The following is a 6,368-nucleotide window of genomic DNA, read 5'->3' as shown; positions in this document are numbered from 1 at the left end:
CTTGTCTTTGTCCTTCTAGATGCAGTCACTAGGAACACCACACTACAGGCTCTGTGGTGCTACCGCCTCCCTCCCAAGAACGTATTCTGTCTGAGGCTGTGAACTTGGAATGTGGGTCCGTATGGGTAACAGAGTACCGAGCAGTGTGCAATGACCTGTTTTATAGCTTCTCCAAGAGGAAGGCTCTATTCCTCATAAGGAAGGTGGGATTTTGAAAACATAGAAAATGGGTAAATGCTAGATAATCAAAAAGAAATGGCCAGTGATTCCACAGTTCAGGTATCAAAAGGTTTCTGGAAGATGCAGAAGTCATTCCAATGCAGACATTTCAGTTGTGTTAGCTATTATTGGTATTGTCATCTTTAGCACATCTTCATTAGGGAAGGTTCTGAATGATCCTGTATTAGTTATCTGTTGTTGTGCAACAAATAGCTCCTAAATTTGTGAAAAACAAACAATATACATTCATAACTGCAGAATAGCTATGGATCAGGAATTCTGTAGTGGTTGAGCTGTGTGGTTCTGGTGCACAGTTGCTCACAAGGTTTCAGTCAAGACACTAGCTGGGACTGACTGGTGCTAGGGCATCTATTTACAAGATGGCAATGCCGTCCGGGCTTCAGTTTTTTAATGGCCATTGGAAAGAGGCCTCTGATCCTAATGACATAGGCCTTTCTGCAGAGTTGCATGCATGCCAGCTGGCTCTCCTCAGAGAGCAAGAACAGGGTGCAATTTACAAAGTTATTTTATGATCTTCATTTAATTGTTACTCTTCATCATTTCTACCACATTCTATTTGTTAGAAGGCAGTCACTAAGTAGATCCCATACTCAAGGAGAGGGAAGTCTCCAATGAAGGGAGGAGTTATCAAAGAATTTTTGCACATATATTAAACCATCATCAAATTTTTATTTTATTATATCACAAGTTGGCCTAACTAACTTCCTTAGGCATCATTTCTAGTCATTTCTGTATAATAATATGTCAGAAGTTAAATTACAACATACCCTCCAGAGATATTTATTGTTTCTGGCAACAAATCTTTCAAAGTAAAGAAAGCAGTTCACAGCCGGGCGCCAGTGACTCACGCCTGTAATCCTAGCTTCTCAGGAAGCAGAGATCAGGAGGATCACAGTTCAAAGCAAGCCGGGACAAATAGTTTGTGAGACTCTATTTCCGAAAAACCCATCACAAAAAAAAAAAAAAAAAAGGACTACTGGAGTGGCTCAAGGTATAGGCCCTGAGTTCAAAACCCATACCTCAAAATTCTTTTTAATGTATTAAATCCTAGAAAATACATTTATACTAAAAATGCAGCCAAGTGAGCTCTTCTTAAAATATTTAGGGAGAATACAAAATTTCATCTCTCTGTGTAACAAGGAACATTGCATATCGGGTGGTTTGTACTTTAGAGTTTATAGGACTTTTTTAGCAATAGCATCTTATATGAGCCAGAAAATAGGGAGGAGAAAAGGGAATAGGACCATGTTATGATCATAATCATACAGTATCTGTGGTGTCAGTAGCAAAGAAATGCATACAGACCAATGCATGATCAAATATCTTTATTCATGGGGTGAGACTTTCAAAAGGAGCCTTAGGGGCCTCTTCATCCCATAAACCAAGCATGGGACCTACTCTGAGTCCATTAACAGAAAAAGTAATTCATGAGTAAGATGTGTAATAAATGAGGTGGGTAAGTCATTCTGTCATTTATTACCTACTGACTAACCAGGAACCAGCAATTCTATATCTGAATTCATTAATCCTGCAGCCAAAACCTGTTTTATTTAATACAACTTTTTCCATTTTACAGATAGGAATTTGAAATAGGTCCACGTTATTGGGTGCCCTTTCCTTCATAAGCAATATTAAAACTATTTTATAATGTCAAATTTAAAAACAAGACTTGTGTAAAGAGAGACTATTCTAAAAGTGAGAAAGAGACTGTTGCAGCAGGGTGAATGCTTTGATCCTGAGATCTTCCAGATTCTCCAAAGTTAGACAGAAAAGGTTTTCTTTTCCAGGGAGGGATAAATAACAAGATGTGACAGGGAGGGATGGCCTTACAGTCAAAAGAGAAAGTTTTACCCTTTTATTTACTGACAAGAGGTCAGCCTCTTCTCAGGAGGGGCTGGTGGGAGGGGCTTATGATGGACTTGGGGTGAGTGGGTCAAGTTCAAGGGCCAGGATAAGAGCAAAGACTAGATAAAATTTGGTCAAATAAAGGTAGGCGATATTTTGTTCAGATTGGTCAGTAGGTGCAAATAGTTCACTTAACCCCCTGTGATGAAAGGAAATTTGGAATCTATGTCCAGCCTTGTTAAATGTGAACAAGAGAGGCATCAGTCAGTCTTACCTAAGCTATAGACAAAGGATGGGTCCTTGCAGTAGGCTGTTTCTGGAACATGAGGTTGTGGGAGGGTTTTTAACCCTTGCTGTTTTCCAGGATCATAGGGCTCAGATCAGGTTCAACATTGTCAGCAACTACATTAGTAAAAATTCCAATAAACAGGCTGGCTGGGCATGGTGGCTCACATCTGTAATCCCAGCACTCAGGACACTGAAGCAGTAGAATCATGAGTTCAAGACCAGCTCAGACTAAATATCAAGATCCTATCTCAAACAATAGCAAAATGACCAACAAACTAGTGTATTTTTTACACTTTCCGCAATCCAGAAGTTCCTTTTACCCTTTTTCTTTCTTTCCTTCCTTCCTTCTTTCCTTCCATCTATGCTGGAGTTTGAACTCAGGGCCTCACACTTGCTAGACAGGCACTCCACCACCTGAGTCACTCCACTAGCCCTTTTTTTGTGTTGGTTATTTTCAAGATAGGGTATATTTCCCTGGGGCTGGCTTTGAACCATGATCCTGATCTCTGCCTCCTGAGTAGCTAGGATTACAGGTGTGAGCCATCAGTGTCCCACTCCCCATTTTCTTTTTCTCTCCGTTTTTGTGTCCTGAAAGTATCATTAGCTCTGGACCTAATGGATAAAGTATCCCTAGTCTGACAACCAGAAAGGCTGAAGGTCTTTGAGACCATTAAGCTAGTTATGGCAGAGCTCACACAAGAGCAACCAGGTCTGGACCTTTTTCCACACCTGTGCCTTTATGAAGCCTGAAGGAGAAGGCTCTGCCAAGAGGTGGGGTGAAGACTTGAGGGTGAGGTAGGTGTGGGGATATTAACTGCAGACTTAGTTGGTCAGGACTGGTGAGGGAAGTTCGTTGGGGAGATGGAGGCTGGGGCACATTAACAGATGAGGATTTGATCCATATCACCATTCAGCAATATTTACTGGGTGTCCACTATGAGCTTGGGGGTCCCTGCCTTTACAGAGCTTACAGTCAGGCAGGGAATGCCAAAGCACAAGCAGTTGCAATAAACAGTGTCAAGTGTTATGACAGAGGAAGTTAGGTAGCTTAGTGGTGAACAGCTTGCACACCTAACCGGCTTGGGAAGTGAGGCTCCAGACAAACCCACAACAGGAACTAACATGGCACAGAGGATACAGAGGGTAGAGGAATGTTCTAGTCAGAGAGCCGGCCCAAGGGAAGAGCCCTCAGGACAGACCTACAACTTGGGAACTGACTCAGGCCTGGCCAGATATCCTTAGTTCTCAGGAAGCAAGTTATCAGTAAAGAAGGAGGGGTTACGGCCTCTTCCCACCTGCTTGCAAGACTGTTAAGACTCCAAGAAAGTTCTCTGGGTTTTGAAGCTAAATGTGAGATAAACGAACCCTAACTGCCATTTTTCTAACCTGCCCAGTCAGTCCTGATACTTGCCCACCCATAGCAGTCTGATGCTGGTTTCAGTGTTTAATGTTTTACTCCTCTTGATGCCTGCAGTCTTGCTTTTCATGGGGTGGAGTCGTGGGGCGGGGGAGGAACTTCACTCCTTATCCAAGTTCTTGGGGTTCCCAGGCGCTGCCAATGCTGGGAGTCAAAAATCCACCCCACCTGGGCTACTTTGTGTCCCCACCTGACCACTAGTAACTCCTCAGCCCTGAAAGGACAGGGCACCAGCCACGACCACAAAGGAAGGAGAACACAGCAGGAGAGAGCGCAGAGATGGCCCAGGCTGGAGTGAGCCGGGCGGCTGGGAACTGGTCCAGCCGGGCCTGGGCGGAACCTGGGCGGGGCCTGCGCAGGGCGGGGCCTTGGCGAGGTGGGGCGGGGCCTTGGCGAGGTGGGGCGGGGCCTGCAGACCCCGAGGGCCCCGGGACCCGCTTGGAGAAGGGTGAGGCGGCCGGGCCTCGCAGCTCCGGTAAGACGTCGCTCCGGGCTGGGCTCCGCTCGGCTTCCAGGTTGCTGGGTCCTCCTCAGCGTGTCCCCCATGAGGGGACACTGCGGGCGGAAAAGGACAAGTGCTCGTAGCAGGGCTGACCTTGTCCTTTTGCCCCTTCTGCAGACCCTTTTGATGAGGGTGGAGGCGGGGTTGGGAGACCTAGTGTCCTCCCTTTGGGTCTGGAAGGACTGCGCTCCTGGGTACTTTTAGGGACTTGCCTTTTGCTGTTGGGACATTTTCTGGGACTCGGGAATTGGACTTCTCTGGACTAGGAGTGTGTGGAGTTAATTTTAAAACTGAGCTGGGCAGCCAGGGAAGGAGCAGGTGGCGGTGCGGTGTCTCCAGCTCGCGGACTGTGGCGGCCTGAAAGTCCTGGCCAGCTTTTCTCACCGCGCACCTGCGGCTGAGACTGTTGTCAAGAACACAGCACAAGACGTCTGTCACTTGTAAGGGTAGATAAGGGGCAGGAAAATAAAGGTGGCTGCCCGCGTTGACAAAAATCTAGGAAAGGTGACACCCTGGAATACGGCCTCCAAGGGCGGTGCTTCCTTATCTCGCCCTCCTCACCTATTGTGTGCAGTTAACAAGGGTTTGTAAAACAGAGCACTGCTCTGCCTTACACTTTTTCTTCCTCCTCTGCGAGTTTTCTGCTAAAACAGTTCAAGGTCAACCATTGGAGACTGCGACAGGTATTGGGAATACTTTTGCCTGGAAGAAGTAGTTAAAAACTTTGGTCTGTTGCTTTCTTTCCTCCATCTGTCTTCCACCCTCCTCCACGCCCCCTCACATACAGGGCTAAGAACCTGGAGAGAAGAAAGCAGCCCCTCCTGTCATGCCAAGTGCTTGTACTTAATTTGCTCCTGTGGCTTTTTTGTAAACACCTCTTGTTCCTTAGCCTTCTTAGTTCCTTCACTATTAAAATGTGCCAATTGTGTTTTCTGTAAAGAATGCAAAGGGCCAAAGGAGAAAGAGAACTGTCCTTGAAATGCTCTACTAAAGTGATTGTTTTTTAGGGCCACAAAAAGCAATCTTCTCACCTCTTTTGGGAAAGGCATTTGTAACCTATAATTTTTTTCGTTTATCAATGGTTAAGCCTCTCCCTCTGTGTGAAAGCTTCCATTAGCAGTCTCTGCTAGTGGAGGGAACACTTTAGAAACTGGAGGTTCTAGTTTATAGAGGACTACTGGGATAAAAGTGTATATTTGTTATAAGTCAAGGGACCTTGAAAATAACGGAATCAGGAATGGTTCAAAGTTTCAAGATCGCTACATTCAAATATCTTTATAACTTGACAATTCACTTCTTTCTGTTATTTAATACTAATACTAATGATGATGTTTGTAACAATGTTGCTTAATAATATTGCTCACAAGTGGGTGGCATTCTGTAATAATTCTTAATAATATCATAATAATTCTTAATAATATCATAAAGGACATCTCTCTGGAGCCCCGTTTTACATACATGGTTATTTTTCCCAGTCATGAAAGTTTCTAGATTCAATTCTCTAGGCTGAATTGGGGGCAGGAGGATTTGGTAGGGACCTGGACTAAAAGTATTTAACTGTGCACTGAAGTCTAGCCCCAGCTCAGCTTTGAAGTTCTGACAAGTCTCCTAACTAACTTTGGGACCTCAACAAGTTCCTTAACCTTTGTGTGTCATTTTTATTTGTCAAAATAAGGAACTTGTCTTTGGTTAGAAAAGACAGTTTGGTTCCATGGAAGTTTTCTTTTTAATTTGAAAATCTGAATCTTTATTGGCTTCCAAAGTTCTCCCCACTTCATTATCTGAATGTTCTCCTTATTCTATTTCTTCTTAGTTGCATATATTAGTTGTTTCACTGTGATATTTCTATACATGCGGAGTTGTCTTTGGTTGGAAAGGACATTTGTGTCCTTTGGAACTCTTCTTAAAATGCAGATTTTCATGTTTAGAGCTATTAATCATTGTTCTTAAAGAGTATTGACTCTATAGCTTGCTGTAATTTCCATACGGTCTTCTAACTTTCAGAACATATCCTTGTCCCCATGTAGGCAGTGTAGGGTAGTGATTAAGCACATGGAATTTGTAGACTGACAAGCC

At 44.1% G+C, this 6,368-nt stretch overlaps 1 protein-coding gene across 13 annotated transcripts in view; it reads left to right on the top strand.

Moving 5' to 3' along the window:
- The first annotated feature begins 4,158 nt into the window (after window positions 1–4,158).
- Wdr72 (WD repeat domain 72) overlaps window positions 4,159–6,368 on the top strand; it is a 238,977-nt gene continuing 236,767 nt past the window's right edge. For 11 of the 13 annotated variants that reach the window (XR_012445487.1, XR_012445488.1, XR_012445489.1 and 8 more), the window contains exon 1: window positions 4,159–4,265. The gene's annotated coding sequence lies outside the window, so the exon portion shown is untranslated. The other 2 variants (XM_074065977.1, XM_074065978.1) reach the window with 2 other exon arrangements.

Source organism: Castor canadensis, chromosome 2, assembly GCF_047511655.1.
Source record: "Castor canadensis chromosome 2, mCasCan1.hap1v2, whole genome shotgun sequence".
In the NCBI taxonomy this organism is placed as follows: Eukaryota; Metazoa; Chordata; class Mammalia; order Rodentia; family Castoridae; genus Castor; species Castor canadensis.
This window is presented reverse-complemented; position numbering and strand designations above follow the sequence as displayed.